Consider the following 18,621-nt stretch of genomic DNA (forward strand, 5'->3'; position numbering starts at 1 on the left):
TATTTTCCTTACTAATTCCCTATAACTCAATACTATATTCACTATTCTTAATCCAAGACATTGTGCTCTAATATCATGCTTTCTCCATGCCATAGTTTTCCCTTGTACTGTTTGTGTTTATGTTTTGAAATTACCTGTGCGAATGGCTTATAAAGGTAACTTTTTTACTGTATCTCAGTTCATGTGAGAACAGTAAAACAATCCAATCCACCTGCCACTATAATAAAATCTCAGCACACTCACCATCATCTCAGCATCCAATTATTTCCATTTCACTACTTCTCTTCAAAATCTTATGGCATTCTCACCACCCCAGTCAAAGCCCCCTTGTCTGTATCCCATATTCTATTTCTTAATATTTCCCCTCCCACACTTATATTCTCCTTTACTTTTCTCATATCCAGACCCTTTTATATGAAATTACAGTGCATGAGGGAAGGCCAATATCCAAACATCTCCGCTCCCCTGCATTTTGTCCAATTACCTTCTTCCCTACCAAGAAATACTTTCCCCAAAATCTACATTTTATAATCTTATATCCTCCACCCACTATTTTGATATGCACACCCTTCTACTGTCATAAGGTGGGCGTTGATGGCGGACCCAAATGCAAGACACAGACACTGAAATACAAGAAACAGGACTAGGTGTGTCAAGAAAGCAAGGGAAGTGGGGAAGAAATGACACTGGACATTGACACAGGTGCTGGACGAGACTAGGATACAGGGCCTGGGCTAGGACTTGACTAGGAAAGTGGACCCAGGACAAGTAACTAGAAACTAGGAGCCAGAGACTGGACAAGGACTGGGTCTTGACTCAGGCTCAGACCCCGGAACTAGGCGAGGACAAGATGTGGCTACAGGATGAGGAGTGGCAACAGGACTGGATATGAGGCTCCTGGACAGGATGAGGGAACCCCAGCACTGGGCTGGGTGAGACACATGGACAGGACGAGAACATGAAGCATTGACTTGGTCGAGGGAGAACAGGAACTCAGAGCTTTGGTCGAGGGAGAACAAGAACGCAGAGCCTTAGTCAAGGGAGAACAGGAATGCAGAGCCTTAGTCAAGGGAGAACAGGAACGCAGAGTCTTGGTCCACTCCTAGGGAGCAGGATGTAGGGCTGGTACTCATACACAGAACACTGAGAGACAGATCTCCACTCAAGGTAGCGGCAAGCGACCGGACCTACCCAGCGGAGGCGAGGGCACAAAGAGACAGTTCCAAACAATGGAAGACAGTTCTTTATCTAGACACAGCAAGGCTCCAGTCTTGCTCCAGCAGTAGAACATGACAGCAGTACATGCGAGGATGCAGACGAGGTTGCGGGCAAGGCTTCAGGCAGAAGGTGAAGGGAATAGTCCAGCAAATGAAGCTGAACCCAGGAGCTATTTATGTAGCCAGCCCAAAATCAGAATCATGTGCCTCAATTAAGGCATACAACAGGACAAGGGAAAACCGGAATATGGATCAATGGACCGGACCGTGAACCAGAATGCAGACTTCACGGACCAGACCACGACATCTACTCCAGGTCCTGATATTCACCAACACTTGTGATTAACATCTTTTTGACTCCTTGACAAATCATTTAGATTCTGATCTCTTGTAGGAAAGCAAAAAGAGGTATGTGCTTTACTAAATTAAATGGTTGACAAAGCAGACAAATTTGTGGAGAAGGAAAACTGGCATTATTCATAATCCAACAGTTTTAACTGTCACACTTCTGCAGTCTGTGTTGCACATTTGTTAATGTGGTTTGGAATAAAGTCAAGATTTAATCGATTGTGAACCCATGGACTACGGATTGACTACATGTTCTTATCTGTTATTATATTCAATTCTGCTGATCAACTAACCTGGAGCAACTGCAGTTTTTCCAGAGTATTCCCATATTTTAACCTTAACCTCATTTGAGTTCTACCTTTGGACAAAGTTAGTTACATTGACATTTTAGCTAGTTTTGTTATCAGATTTTGCAAATAATGTGGCTTGACATTTTAATAAACCGTTACTCCTCTTGCTTTCCATAGACAGTATTAGGAGAACAATGGTGTGAAGATGGATGCAGGTACCGCACATGACTAATCCGTGCTGCTGCCCCTTTATGCAGAAATTATTGAAAACAGCAGCTAGCACACTAATATAACAACTGCTTATTGAAGGAAGTTGTTAAATTTGTGCAGTCTGCTATTTTAAATAATTCCTGCATGAAACAACCACGACGTTACTGGGAGAACCAATAACTCAAGTGCCTTAAAAGGAAAGTACAGTAACATAAGTGTGTTTTTCCCAAATCCAGATCAGAGCTGTGATACATTCACTGGTGGCTAAACATGCAAGACAGCATCTGTCTTGAATTTCAGGCACTATCATAAAAATAATGGTAGAAGAAGAGAAAAAAAAAACAGTTAAAAGAACAGGCATACAGGTATATGGAGAAATTTAAGGTGGAGGTTATATGGGAAGCAGGGTTTAAGGGTCGGTACAACATTATGGGCCGAAGGGCTTGTACTGTGCTAATTCTATGTTCTGTGTAGTATCCTGAAGTGGGTATTAGAAAGAAATAACTCTTGCCAAAGATAGAATGCAAAATCAGAAGAAGTATAATCACCTTCTACTATTTGACAAAGTGAGTGCCTTCTTTTCAAATAGCATATTCTACCACCTGCATCAACAGCCTCAGTTCACTAGTTGCATCACCTATCTCATGATGGATAGGACTTAAGACAACTGCGCTGCTCCAAAGAGCGCTATATGAGGTCATTCTTACCCCTGGTCATTAGGCTCTATAATGAGTCAACCTATAGCCAGGGAAGTGATTACCCCCCTGTTTAAGGTAACTTTTTTTTATTCTTTCTACTTTTCTTCTAATATTTATATATCTATGCACTTGTAATACTACTGTGACAATGTAATTCCCATTGGGATCAATGAAGTATCTAACTACCAACCAGTAAGGATTCAGAACTAACATTCTTGCATTTTTCAACAACCTTACACAATTACAACTACTTCATGAATGAAGACCACAACTTGTAGTCCAAGGACTGATACGTTACTTGAACAAATTATACTTGCAAGCTTCCCTCTTTTTTACAGTGGAATTTGTTGCAAAACAACAGAATGTTGCAAAGACTAGGGAAAGACAAGCATGTCCTTCGTAATTCAAGAAAACAAGACTGGCCAATGTGATTTTTTAAAAATTGGATAACCAAGAAAATTTACTTGGAGGAAAAGTCATGCAGTTTGGCAGTTACATTTGGAAAGAATATTTGGGGCATAAGAGCACTGAAATCATAAAGTCACAGAGTTAAACATAGCAGAATCAGGTCCTTTGGCCCAATCTGTCCATGCCAACCAACAAGCCTTCCTCATTTGGTCCATATTCCTCTAAACCTTTCATATCTATAAACTTGACTTATTGTTTTTTTAAATGTTGTAATTGTGCCTACCTCTACCACATCAAAATCTGTGTGAAAATATTGCCCAACAACTCCCATTTAAATTCTTCTACTCTCACTTTAAATGTATGCTCTCTAATTTAAGTCTGTTACCCGTTGGGAAATACTGCCCCCCTTGATTTTATAAATCTCTATAAGGTCAGGCCTCAGCGTCCTTTGCTCCAAAGGAAACAGTCCCAGCCTATACAATCTCTTCTTTTAACTCAGTCTTCCAGTCTAAGCATCATCTTTATGAATCTTTTCTGCGTTCTCTCTAGTTGCTTTCTATAGAATGGCAACCACATAATGCACCAGGTGTGGTCTCACCAACATCTAGATAAAAGACATCTCAATTCTTATACTCAGTGCTCCACCTGATGAAGCCAAGCATGCCATAACCCTCTTCGCCACTATATCAAGGAAGTAACTTCTCCCTGTAAAATATGCTGATATGTCCAGGGTGTTCTTAGATTCCCATTGCAGCCTGCCACAGTTCCCATGATACAAGAAAACTTCCCCTCTCTACTTTATTCCACCATCCGATATAATGGCACTACGAAGTATGCCTTCAACAGCCTGGGGTGATTTCTCCTCAGAGATGCCTGATGCCACGCGCACTGCCTCTGAAACTCATTCTTCTGAACGTTACCATTTCCACACCCAAGAGCCAATTCAAGATTCAAGATTGTTTATTGTCATTCTTCAGTCCACAATTATAAAGGAAGATGACAGTATTGTTACTTTGGCTCTCAAGAAGCATAAAAACCACAATAAGTATAAGAACACAATAAAAAAACAAAAATACAACAAAACAATAACTGCAGTCTTATAAAACACAATATACAAGTAACTGTTATATGCATAGACTGATGGTATATACATAAAGTGACACTAGGACTAGGTGATGTGTATTTTGTGAGGGTGTAGGTTAATGGTAGAGGCATTGATCGTCCTGATGGCTTACTGCAGGAAGTAACTGTTTTTGAGTATGGTGGTACTGAATTGGATGCTACGTAGCCCCTTCCCTGATGGGAGTGTGACAAACAGCCCCTAAGCAGGGTGGAGGTGGGATCGTTCATGATATTGCTGGCCTTTTTCTGGCACCTTTCTCTACATACACTCAGTGGATACTTATTAGGTACATCCCTACACCTCCTCATTAATGCAAATATTTAATCAGCCAATCATATGGCAGCATTCCAATACATAAAAGCATGCAGACATGGTGAAGAGGTTCAGTTGTTGTTCAAACCAAACATCATAATGGGGAAGAAATGTGATCAAGTGACTTTGACCATGGAATAATTGTTGGTGCCAGACAGGATGATTTGAGTATCTCAGAAACATCTGAACTTATAAGATTTTCACACATAGCAGTGTCTACAGTATATAGAGAATGGAACAAGAAACAAAACACATCTAGTAAGTGGCAGTTCTGTGGGCGAAAATGCCTTGTTAATGACAAAAGTTCAATTCCAAAGAAACCACGGCAGCACATTTAAAACTTTGACAAACTTCTATAAGATGTGTGGTGGAGAGTATATTGACTGGCTACATCACAGTCCGATATGGAAACTCCAATACCCTTGAATGGAAGATCCTACAAAAAGTAATGGATACACCCAGTCCATCACTGGTAAAGCCCTCCACGCTATTGAGTACATCTACATGGAGTGTTGTCACAGGAAAGCAGCATCCATCATCAGGGAACTCCTCACTTAAGACCTGCTCTCTTCTCACTGTTGACATCAGGAAGAAGGTACAGGAGCCTCAGGACTCACACCACCAAGTTCAGGAACAGCTATTGTCCTTCAACCATCAGGCTCTTGAACCAAAGAGGATAACTTCACTTAACTTTACTTTCCCCATCATTGAAATGTTCCCACAACATATGGACAAACTTTCAAGGGCTCTTCATCTCATGTTCTTAGAATATATTGGATATTTATTTATTTATTATTATTTCTTTCATTTTCTATTTGCATAGTTTGTTGTCTTTTGCACACTGGTTGAATTTCCAAGTTGCTGCAGTAATTTATTCTACTATGGTTATTATTCTATTATGGATTTATTGAGTATGCCCGCAAGAAAATGAATCTAAGGGTTGTATATGGTAACATATATGTACTTTGATAATAAATTTACTTTGAAATTTGAACAAGGATAACATTAGAGGAACACTGTAAGGCACCTGTATTACATTAGGCTAACATCTCATGGAATTATCCTTTAAGTGTACAATTATGCATCTTTTAAACTTAGGGAATTTCAGAACTGATGGCTATTTGAAGAAATTTTGGGTATTTTTCTGGAGAAAGAAGAGACACTGCTTGTGACCGGATAATTTAAGATATTATTTAGGAGTAATGTATTTTCTGATCCTCGGTAAGTTTTCAAGTTCCTCTTTAATTGAAATGCTATTATGGTGTCATATGTTGAATGAAGAATACAGTTAAATTCATTCCAATCTGTATAAATCACATATCAAAGACATACATTGACCCAAAATATGGAACTAAAGGAATTGTTTGTTTTTCCTTATGCGTATTCACATATTTCAACACAAAAGCTTACACACCAATTCATGAAGGAAATAAAATTGGAATGATTTATGACAAAATGTGTAACTTAGTTTCTCAATAAAAAGTTCGATTTCAAAAATACTTTCAGAAGCAAAGGTGTTCAAATTGGTATTTTTGAAAAATACTGTGATTACTTTTATAACCTAAAAATTTGACCAATTTGCACCTTTTTTTATGATAACAGTTTGGTGATATACAAGCTGAGTCAGTAACTTGATTGGAGATCCACCCACCATTTGCTTGCCACAACCCCTGCAATGAAGCCAATTGAAAGCAAATTAAGAAAGGGACAGTATGATAATAAATAGGTGTTGGTGCCAACCTCTGTTCCTCTGGTTGGAAAGCATATTGGACCAAGGAAGGACCATGCTGCTCAGAGGTTTCATGAAAGTGCCAAAAGCAGTGGTCCAACTACAACAGTTTTTGCAGGCAATATATCTGAAAAAGCTTCTGATATGTTAACCAGGCAGTTACTTGCGAAATGTGGCTTGGTTTTAAGCTCGAAGAGAATTCAAGGAACTCCAGGAAAGTTGCAAACATTTGGCTTTTGTGAGTATAAAGAACCAGAATCTACTCTGTGTGCATTAAGATTATTGCATGAACTTCAAATGGGCAACACAAAGCTGATTGTAAAAGTAGAATACAAGTACAATCAGCTGGATAAAAGGAAGGCTAAAAAAAAGGGGTCAATGGAGATATGAAAACAGAAGATTTGTCAGATGATGTTGTGGACGATGAAACCAAGAGGAGAGATTAGATCATAAAGGGACCAATAGAAGGGTTAATAAGAGAATACTCCACTGAACTAAATGCACCTACCCAAGGTCAAAATGCACAAACTAGAAGAAGAAAAAGGAAGAAGAAGAAAGGTGCCAATTGCTGTCAGAACCACTTCCTGTAGTCTCAGAGTCACAACGTGAACTCGTACAACCACTACGGAGGATGCCCCAGAACCTGAGATTGTTTCACAGCCACAGGTCTCACTAGCCAAGCAAAGTGACCTCCCCCATCCCCACCCCACATCAGGAAAGACGTTATCCCACAAGGGTCAGGATCCTCCACTGCAATTAAATCTTTAGCCTGAATGGAACAATTTAAAATTTACTGTTCTGTGGATGCCTGTATATTAATTTATTATATAGTATACCATGTACAGTATATCACTGAGATGCACTGTATTGAGTTGGAATTTAGAGCTAAGCAGGGAGAAATGTTGTGTATTTAATATTTAAGTGATGTTTAAATATTCTTGTATATATTTTGGTTGACTAAATATTCTTGTTCATTTAAATAAGTCATTACGGGTTATATGTAAAAATACCTTAATTGTACATGTCATCATGCAACCACATGATAAGTGCACACCTCACTTAAAGTAAACTCAAAGATAGACCTGCATTTCAGACTTCTGTGTCTTCTTTTGAATGAGTTTAATGTTTTGAGTACCATCAAGTATTGACATGCAACCTACAACTTTTGTAGACCCGGACACAGCCTGTCCTGGGGTTAGAGCCCTGTCTCTGAGTGTGAGGGAATGACGGAGTGGGATCGGAGCTTGTTTTGCTATTGTTGTCTTATTTTGTTCTATGTTATTGTTGTTGTTGTTGCTGCTTGTGCTGTCCTGCTGAACATTGTGGCCATGCTATGTTGAAATGTGTGCTGACACTTGCAGGCTGCCCCCAGCACATCCTTGGGTGTGTTGGTCCTTAACAAAATTATGCATTTCACTATATGCTTCAATGCACATGTGCTAAGTAAATGTAACTCTGAATCTGCATGTTGAGTAGTGCAGTAACAACAGTTCAATGTCAGTAAAACTAAAGAAATGATTGTTAACTTCAGGAAGGGGAAGGAGAGTGAACGTGTACCAGTGGATGATGGGCAGTGGAAGGTCAGCAGCTTTAAATTCCTGGGTGTTAATATATTGGATGATAAATGGGCTCGAGTCATAGATACAAGCATAAGGAAGGTGACAAGTATCTTTACTGTCCTAGAAGAGTAACGAAATTTAGCATGTCACTGAAATTCTCTATCAAACCTCTACAGATGCACTCTGAAATATCCTGACAGGTTGCATCATGATCTGCAATGGACATTTGAAAGTGCAGTTCTGTCAGAAACAGCAGAGATTAGTTGACTCAGCCCATTATATCTCATCCCTCCATCAGAGGTATTTACATGAAGCACTGTCTCAAGAAGGCAACTTCTATCATCAGAGATTCCCACTATCTGGGCCAGGCCATCTTCTCATGGCTACCCAGAGCTATAGAATCCTGAAGTCCCACATCACCAGCATTAAGAACAGCTACTTTCTTTCCACCATTTATTTCTTGAACCGTAATCACTACCTCAGTATGGCAAAACTATGACCACTTTGCACGACAAGATAATTGTGTTCTTCCTTGTATAATTTGGTTTTCATTTATGCTTTTCGTCTGAATGTCGTTTCTCGAACGCTAAGTGACTGAGATTTTTTACTGCACCTTTGCATACAGGTACTTGTGCATATACGCCAACCATCTTGATTTTGGCTTTGATCTTTGTCTCAGTAATGAACCGGTGCCATTGCAGCATGGAACTTGATCTCTTGTGATGATCATGCTTGGATTTGGAGTGGGAATTGAATGGTTATCACATACATCAAAGACATGTTTTGTCATCTCCAATTTTTTTCCCTTATCTCTGTGGGAGCCTTGCAATGGCTTGAGATAGCCTTGAAACTTCCCATGAATTTTCTTAAGGTTGAGGCCCACTTTTCATGACTGTTAGCATCAAAGACATAAAACCATGATTTCCATTGACCTCTAACATCAAGGACTGAGCACTGGGTTTTAACAGAGTAGTCAGAATGAGATCCACTCTGGTTATTATTTTAAAGTTAGTAGCTCCCATTATTTGGTGGTTCCATCTCTGTACCAAACAAGAATGCCTCTTATTTTAAGAATGAGACCCTTGGTACTAGAAACCTCATCAAGTCTTGAAAAAAAAAAATACATTTCAATGAGATCACCTCTCATTCTGCTAATGACAGATATTACAGACCCTTTGTCTATCCAGTTTAGACTCATAGAGCAAACCACGACCCGAGGCACCAGTCTGGTGAATCCTCATAGCACTTCCCCCTTAGCAAGTATATCCCACTAAGGAGACCAGAACTGTACACAGTACAATCAAGGTCTATACAATTGCAGTAAGACACCTTTACTCTTATATTCAAATGTTTATGTAACTAAAGCAAACCTGCTATAAGATTTCCTACTTGTATTTGGTACAAGTATATCTATTCCCCACTGGACACCAACAATTCCCATTCTGTTCAGCCTCTTTCTATTTCAAAATTACTGCATATTTTACTTTCTTTCTGTGAATTATCTCAATTTACCATATTGTACTCCATTGTTCATGTCCTCAAATATTACCCCAGACATTCCATAACCCTGAAACCTCTTGATATTCTCCTCACAGCCTATTTTGCTACCATAGTTTGCTTCATTAGTAAAGCAAAATCCTTAAGTTTTCTATTTAGCTGGATATTTTCAGCCCATTTTTATGTAATGCAACTGTTGCATGCATATCATTTCGTATACTACTCTATTGGGGGAGAAAGATAAACTATTTAGATAGTTAACAACAGGAATTCTGCAGATGCCAGAAATTCAAGCAACACACATAAAAGTTGCTGGTGAACGCCGCAGGCCAGACAGCATCTCTAGGAAGAGGTGCAGTCGACGTTTCAGGCCGAGACCCTTCGTCCTGACTGCACCTCTTCCTAGAGATGCTGCCTGGCCTTCTGCGTTCACCAGCAACTTTTATGTGTGTTAATTAAATAGTTAGTTTGATACCGAATTTTTTTTTAAAAAGTAGACTCTTTTAATGTAAAGTGATAGCAAAAATGTTCAAAACATCAGTTTGACAGTATCTGTGGAACAAGAAACAGATTTAAATTTTCAGGTTAGAAGCCCTTTGTTAATAATTGCAAAGGAGAGATTTTAAAGAAGAGTCTACTTTTAAGTTGTAGAGCAAGTGGTGAGATGGCTGGAGAGAATGAATGGAATATCAGTGAAAGTGTGAAAGACCAAGTCAAATGGGTTAATGGGTAATTTGAGAGTGATTATGCTACTTTGTTTGCATCATGTGTTGCTCATAGCAGGGCTATATGACATGCCCAGCAGGTCAGGCTGTATTGATGGAAAGAGAAAACTGAGACAATATCACAAATGGATAACTTACATGGAAATGGCAAGTTTCAATGCATTCTTATTGGTCCATTAATGCAATCTGCAATTTAAAATGACGTCATTTTTATCTCATTTTCCCAGTTCTTACAAGTGGTCTCTGACCTGAAGTTGCTGCCTCTGTTTTTCCTTCTATAGATGTGGAGCGCTTCCAGCATATTCTGCTTTTAATTTAAATAAGAGTCTTCCCTACGTACCGTAATGTGGAACAAAGATCACAGAAGCTTGCTTTTTGTTTTTTAAACTTGTGTATTTTTTTTCTTTTGCTTCTGGAATGACTATGAAACTATCATGCCCTGCTTCCTAGTTCTCTGTTCCTTATGCTACAGGAATGGGAAGCTACAAGTATGCCAGTAGCCATACTTAGCAACATTATGTATGTGGCATTATAGCTTAAATCTATTTTTCTGTTCAGTTGTCTACTTCAAGACAGATTTTACTAACAATGCAGCATAGATTTGGAGCAAAATCTACCTTTTTGTTTCTTTTATATAGTTTTAAACCAGAATTTGCTACCTTCTCTAAATGTCTGTTATAAAGATCACAAAACGGTTTATGTGGGCAGTAACATATGATAACCACAAGATGTGCCTTCACGTGACACAAGATTTAACACATTCTCATCACTGAATAATAAGTCTACTGCTAATAAAGATAAGATACTCTGAGCCAACCAAACTACATAAAAGATGACTCAGCACCCTACAGTATGCAAAATCTTGTGTGTAGCATTGCATCATACATTTCCAAGAAGATTACATATCAAACATTAGAAAAGTATAAACACAAGAAATTCTACAGATGCTTGAAACCCAAAGCAATGCAAACAAAATGCTGGAGGAACTAGCAGGTCAGGTCGCATCTATGGGAATGAATAAACAGTCAACATTTCGGGCCAAGACCCTTCTTCAGGGCTGTAAATTAAGGGGAAAAGGGATAGGAAAGGTAAAGGGCTGGAGAGGAAGCAATGTGATACAAGAGGAGGGTGGACCATAGGAGAAAGGGAAGGATGAGGAGACCCAGTGGGAAGGTGAGAAGTGAGAAGAGGGGAGGGGGAGGGATATTATTTTTACCAGAACGAGATATCGATATTCATGCCATCAGGTTGGATGCTACCCAGATGGAATATATCAGGTGTTGCTCCTCCTCGCTGAGGATGGCGTCACCATGGCATAAGAGGAGGCCATGAATTGACATGTCAGAATGGAAGTGGGAATCAGAATTAAAATGTTTGGCCACCGGGAAGTTACGCTTTTGGCGATGGAGCAGAGGAGTTCAACCAACTTCTCCCCTACTTTACAATTGGTCTCAGCAATGTAGAGGAGATCTCGTCAGGAGCACCAGACACAATAGACAACCCCGGTAGATTCACAGGTGAGATGTTGCCTCACCTGGAAGGACTGTTTGGGGTCCTGAATGGAGGTGAGGGCAGAGGTGAAGGGGCAGATGTCGCACTTTGACCACTTGTAGGGATAAGTGCTAGGAAGGACATTATTGGGGAGGGATGAATGGACAAGGGAATCATAGAGGGAACAATCCCTGTGGAAGGCAGGGGAGGGGGGTAGGTAAAGATATGTTTGGTGGTAGGATCCCTTTGGAGATGGCAGAAGTTGCAATGAATTATATGTTGAACGTGAAGGCTCATGTGGTGTTAGATAAGGACAAAAGGAACTCTATCACTGTTGAGATGGCAGGAAGATGGGGTAAGCGTGGATGGTCGGGAGTTGGAAGAAATGCAGGTGTGGACAGTATGAATAATGGAGCATTCTGGATGATTCTGCTCTTGGAAAAAATACTGCTTTCTATTGATGTAAAATAGAAAGTTCAGAATGATGATATTACACACAAATGGCTAATTTTTGGCAATGTGGTTTAGCAATGTAAACGTGTTTGTAATTGTCTCAAGTTACAAAAGAAAGGAAATATTTAACCATAGTCACTATTTAAATGTAGAGCAGTTAGTTATTTTCAGTAACAATTGCACTTTCTCAAAATTGTAAAATGTAATAGGCACAGGGAAACTAATGTACTTCATTTTAAGGAAATCATCTTAATCTCACTTGATACAATAAATTGTACAAGAAGTTACATTTTAGTTTGAAATAAACTAGACAGCTGGGCAACCAGACCAACTTGGAAAATGGGACTAAAATAGATAGAGTTAAGATTAACATAATATGAGGGTTCAGCAAGCTCCAAGCTTTTTGACTGTTGCATGGAAGCTGAAGATGGAGAGATATTCTGTATTCATAGGACAAAGAGAACAAGAGCCTGCAATGGATAAACCCAGAAGTTAACCTAGATATGGTACATTTAAGATTTCACTGGCATTTAAATTGGTTTAGTATTGTCTCATGCACAATGAAAAACTTTGTTTTGTGTGCCATCCATACAGATCATTTCAATACAACAGTGCATTGAGGAACTATAAGGGAAAACAATAACAGAATGCAAAATACAGTGTTACAATTATAGAGAAAGTGCAGGACATGCAGACAGTAAGATGCACTGCCATAACGAGATAGATTATGGGGTCAAGAGTCTATCTTGTATTAAAGGACCATTCAAAAGTCTTATAACCGTGGTATAAAAGCTATCTTGAGCCGGGTGGTACATGTTTTCAGGCTTTTGTAATGGGAATGTGGAGAAGAGAGAATGTCCAAGATGGATGGGATCTGTGACTCTGTTGACTGCATTACTGAGACAGTGAGAAATATAGACAGAGTCAATAGAGGGGAGGCTGGTTTCCATGATGTGCTGAGCTGTGTCCACAATTCTCTGCGGTTTCTTGTGGACTTGAGCAGAGCAGGTGCTCTATCAAAAAGGATAGGTTTTTTATGGTGCATTGATAAAAATTGGTGGGAGTGAAAGAAGTCTTCTTTAACCTTCTGAGGAAGAAGAGCTACTGGTATGCTTCATTGGTCATGGCATCCAAGTGGATACACAAGTTCAGGCAATTGGTGATGTTCATTCTAAAGAACTTGAAGCTTTCAACCCTGCAATGTAGAAAATTGCTCAAACAAGATGCAGATTAAATCTAATCCAAAAAAACTACAGTGTGTTCTCAATCTTCATCTAAGCTACAGATGATGTCATAGCAAAATACTATTAATCAATAGGAAGTAATATTTGCGTGAACAGTGAATGCACCTTTAAATGCCATATCTCACAACACCATCAGGCTTGGACGCTGCTAAATTCACCAGATTTGTCACTCTCCTTTCACCAATCTATAGGCAGTCAGGGCTCATACCTAATATTCATAAGGCTCACTACATGCACCCTACATGCTTAACACCATCTCATAACTTGCAAATATTACCAACTATTCAAACATGACATCCTTTACTGATTTTTTCCTTCCTTTTGCAAAACTACAACTAGAAAATAGAGGCACAAGGAAGGAATGTGTATAGTTGGACAGCTTAATTGCTATAATGAAAACAGTACTACTCCTTAGTACATGGGCCTTTGCTAATTTTCTGGGCAGTATTTGGGCTGAATCAAAGACATCTTCATTTTTCATCCTCCTTCCCATATCTCACTTTTCATTAATTTCACTGTCTCTTCTAAATCACATGTTGGAGATCTGACTACACTTGTAGACCCAACCAGTTTTATGCCCATGATATCTTAGCATCAGAATCAGATTTATTGTCACTGATATAATGAGAAATTTGTTGCTTTGCAGTAGCAGTACAATACAAAGACATAAAATTTTGTAAATTACATAAATTAATAAATAATGTAAATTAGGGAATAATGAGGTAGTGTTTATAGACCATCCAGAAATCTGATGGCAGAGCAGAAGGTATTCTTAAATCACTGAGTGAGGGTCTTCAGGTTCCTGTTTACTACTCTGATAGTAATGAGAAGAGGGAATAATCCACATTGTGTGTGCCCTTAACGATAGATGCCCCCTTCTTGAGGCACAATCTCTTGAAGGTGTTTTTAATGGTGAGGGGAGTTGTGCCCTTGATGAAGTTAGTTGAGCCTTTTGTGATCCTGTGCATTGAAGGCTCTATTCCAGGTTGTGATGAAAGCAGTCAGAATGCTCTCCTACAGACATATATAGAAATTTGCAAAAGTCTTTGGTAACATAGCAAATCTCTTCAAACTCCTAACAAAGTAGAATATTGACACCCAGGGAGTTGAAGCTGCTCACCCTTTCCTCTGTTGGCTCCTCAATGAGGAGTGGAGAGTTTTTTCCCGACTTCCCCTTCCAGAAGTCCACAATCAGTTCCCTGTCTTGCTGAAAGTGAATGTAAGGTTGATGTCGAGATATCACCCAATCAGTCGATTTATCTCACTGCTGTCAGCACTCCAGTTAGCATGATCCAAGAAGCAGTGTGGATGACCAGCTGCAGCAGAAATGGACACTACAATCTACCACCTCAGAGCAGAGCATAGTTCTCACTTTATGGTTCCAGTCAATGCAGTTAATTAACCCTGATTCAAAGAGGAATGCAAAAAGCCAAACAGCACCAGGAATGCCTAATTGACATTATAACTTGGTGAAGTTGCAACAGAGAGCTACATGTTTGCTAAGGAGCAAAACTCCATGAAGTAGACAGAGCTATGTGATCCTGCAACAAATGAATCATAACCACAATCATAATCGAGTTTATTATGACATATGTCATGAAATTTGTTGTTTTGTGGCAGCAGTATACAGCAATACATAAAAATCACTATAAATTACAACAACATAAATAAATGGTGCAAAGCGAGAGCAAGAAGACAGGAAAGTCAGCTCCCCTGAGATCTACCATTCACTAACACACTGGATACAATTTATAACCATATAACAATTACAGCAAAGAAACAGGCCATCTCGGCCGTCCTAGTCCATGCCGAACTCTTACTGTCACCTAGTCCCACCAACCTGCACTCACCCCATAACCCTCCATTCCTTTCCTGTCCATATAGTTGTCCAATTTAACTTTAAACGACAACAGTTGGAAAATTGGAATAGTCCAATTTCCATACGTAAATAAAAAAAAATTACAGCGGCCAATTAACCTATCAACCTCATACATGTTTAGAAATTGGAAAATCTGGAGGAAATCCATGGGAGAAACTCCACATAGAAAGCACAGAGAGCACTAGAGGTCAGGACTGAACCCAGGTTGCTAGAACTGTGAAGCACTGTTCTACTAGCTGTGCCAGTGTGGAATTGTTCAGGAACGGTCAATGAACAGTTGAGTTTCCACCTTAGTGGTGTTTTGGCCTACATTGTTCAGTCTGCATGGTAATTAATAAGATTAACAACAAGATGAAAAGCATTTGAGTGGTGAGAAAATAAAATAGATTCCTAGTTGTCACTTGTTCACCTTGTTGTAGTTAGAAAAATAGTAAACTACAGAGGCAGCATGAGTGGTTTAACTTTAGAATGCATATCCTAAAGGTTTTGTTGATCCAATTGTAGTATGTAAACAATGGAGTGAATTTAGAAGGCAGGTAGAGGATGAGTTATACTTTTCACAATTCAAAATTATGCCACGTTCCATCATGATATAGGCGGACAATTCGACAGCTAAAAGGAGGAATCGACTCCAAAAATAGCTCCATCCTCATTGGTGGTAGGCCCCAAGGCCATAAGAAAACTGAAGCATTTGTAACCATGATCTGCCAGAGGTGCTGAGTGGATGATCCAGCTTCGATTCCTCACGAGATTCCCATGATCACAGAAAGCAATTCTCAGTTAATTCAGTTCATTTCACATAGCACTAAGTGACAGTTAAGGCAATGTTGGATAATGCAGAACTAGATAATATCTTAGCTGTAGTACTGCAGAAACAGGCTCTGGAACTAACAGTTTTTTCTAGCTAAGTTACTCCAAAACAATTAGAATATTAGTTACTCAGCAATATAGAATAAAGTCCTGTCCACTTAAGCCATACAAATCCAATCTGGATAGCTACAACCCAATCAGTGTATTCTGAATTACCAACAAAATGATTGAAGGTGTTATTGAAAAGTAGTATCAAGTGGCACTAATCCTCCAATAATCTACTCATCATTGTCTACTTTGGTCTCAGCCTGGACTATTTAGCTCCATATTTGAGCCAAGACTATGGTAAAATAAGGACAAAATTTTGACATGAATTTGAATTTGAATTGACTTTATTTCTTACATCCTTCACCTACATGAGGAGCAAAAATCTTTACATTATGTCTCTGTCTCAATGTGCAATGTGCAAATTATAGTAAGCACAGTAAGATATACAACAGAACAGTCAATATAGCTTAGAAATACCATTGTGTCAGCATGAATTAATCAGTCTGACGGCCTGGTGGAAGAAGCTGTCCCGGAGCCTGTTGGTCCTGGCTTTAGTGCTGCAGAACCGTTTCCTGGATAGTACCACTGGAACAGTTTGTGGTTGGGGTGACTCGAGTCCCCAATGATCCTTCAGGCCCTTTTTATGTACCTGTCACTGTAAATGTCCTGAATAGTGGGAAGTTCACATCCACAGAGCAACCCTCCAGGAGAATCCAGGCAGAAGGCTTGTTATTTAATCATTCCAATGGTCTCTTCAACAACATGCACAAAATGCTGGAGCAACTGAACAGGTCAGGCAACATCTATGGAGGGAAATGAACAGCCTACATTTCAGCTTTCATCAGTACTAGGCCTGAAACATCCAGTATTCATTTCCTTCCTTAGATACTGTCTGATCTTCTGAATTTCTGCAGCATTTTGTGTGTTGCTCAAGATTTCCAGCATCTGCAGAACTTCTTGTGTCAGTAGTCTGTTTAATCTTACTTGATCATTTGTGTGGCAAATGATCTTCATTGTGTGAATGCAGTAATATATTGATGGGTCACATACAAGAGTCATTAGCCTTGTCATTAGCAGATAACCCAGTCATAGATCAACCATTCTTTGGTTTGCTGCAGTGGCTCAAATGCAACTGGCACAAAAGATGGTCACAAAGTGAAAGTGTAATTGCTGGTGCAATCAGGCTTTATCATAGATGTTGGGCAGAGTCCCCTCCAGTTCCTATAGAGGACAGTGTTAATATGTAGACATGTGAAACAATATATTCAGTTTTCTTACTGGTCTCTCTGTAATAATACAGCCTACTTTTGATATGTTGTGAGAATTTGTAATTACAGCCTGAAACAACCTAGATGCATTAAAATTTGTTGTCAAGATCAATTCAATACCCATGGGTAATGCAGTCATACTTGATGGTTATTTTTGTAGTTGCAGTAGCTGGAAAATTTTATTGAGGGCATCTTCATTGAAATATAGATGCCTTATACACTTTTGCTTGCTGAATGTCTGATATTCATGTGGATTGAACATGTGGATATAGCCTCTGCTCAGAGCTCCTTTTCCATTAGTTCTACTCCTTCCTTATTTAGTACCTTGTCTTGGACCGTGCCCTAGTTCTTATTCTTTTGCGCAAGTTATATGCCATGAGAAATCATTATTATTACCAATGTGTCTGAAAAAACTGGTGCAGAAGACTCGAAGTCAACAAAAAGATCTTCAGCACCTCCCACACCACTTCCTGTAGAATTTTGCAACTGAAAACAATGATAAAAACCACTAAGTCCTTGTAGAATCATAACAGCCAAACAAAACCGACAAGTATCTAACCTTTGATAATCTCTTTATACAGAACTGGTGTAGGGCCCTTCCTGCAGGCAAGGGGAAGAAAAAGAATTAGGTGGGTCAATGAGTTCCCAAATGCCAGGTGTTGAATCAGCTTGCATATCGATGGAGGTCTGAATCTGCAAACTTCCTCTGAACATTCAGTGTGCCCACAAAGAAACCCTCCCATTCTGGTGTCAGACACATTTTCTTCAAGGACGCACGTGTGCCATAAAAGCCATCTTTGAATTCTAAGAGCATTGAAGGCAATCAGTAAAATATAATGGTTTAGTTTCTCATCTCGTCATTCTCCTACAGTGAAGAAATTCAGAAAATCACTCTTTTGTGATGTATTGGTGTTAAAGAACTTTTAATAATAAATGATCATCTGAATCTTCCTTAAGATTATCATAAGGAAGAGTCGTTAATTTAAAAACAACTTGTGGCTCATTAAAGAGATAAATTGGGGATATATTTGGAATTTTAGATAACCAAGTGACAAAATTAGTTTCTATATTACCTACAATAGCTGGCACATTACAGATAGAGAACAGCTTAGGAATGAGCAGTGGCAACTTCTTTAGAAATAAAACTGCAACAAATGATCAGAAATCGACATTTTCAGCTCTGAAGTATCTTACATGCTTTCAATGTTAAAAAGCTCAATATACAATTTTTCTTTAAGTAGTGGGTGAACAGATGTATTTCTTTACTTGTAACTGAGTAACTGGCCTTATTAAATATTTCAATTTATTATGC

At 39.1% G+C, this 18,621-nt stretch overlaps 2 long non-coding RNA genes across 2 annotated transcripts in view; one reads left to right on the forward strand and one right to left on the reverse strand.

The window, feature by feature from the left end:
- The window catches only part of LOC140195364 (uncharacterized), a 42,946-nt gene that overhangs the window by 21,705 nt on the left and 2,620 nt on the right, over window positions 1-18,621 (forward strand). The gene's annotated exons all lie outside the window — the stretch shown is intronic.
- The window catches only part of LOC140195362 (uncharacterized), a 45,736-nt gene that overhangs the window by 4,680 nt on the left and 22,435 nt on the right, over window positions 1-18,621 (reverse strand). The gene's annotated exons all lie outside the window — the stretch shown is intronic.

The sequence above is a fragment of the Mobula birostris genome, chromosome 3, assembly GCF_030028105.1.
Source record: "Mobula birostris isolate sMobBir1 chromosome 3, sMobBir1.hap1, whole genome shotgun sequence".
NCBI lineage: Eukaryota > Metazoa > Chordata > Chondrichthyes > Myliobatiformes > Myliobatidae > Mobula > Mobula birostris.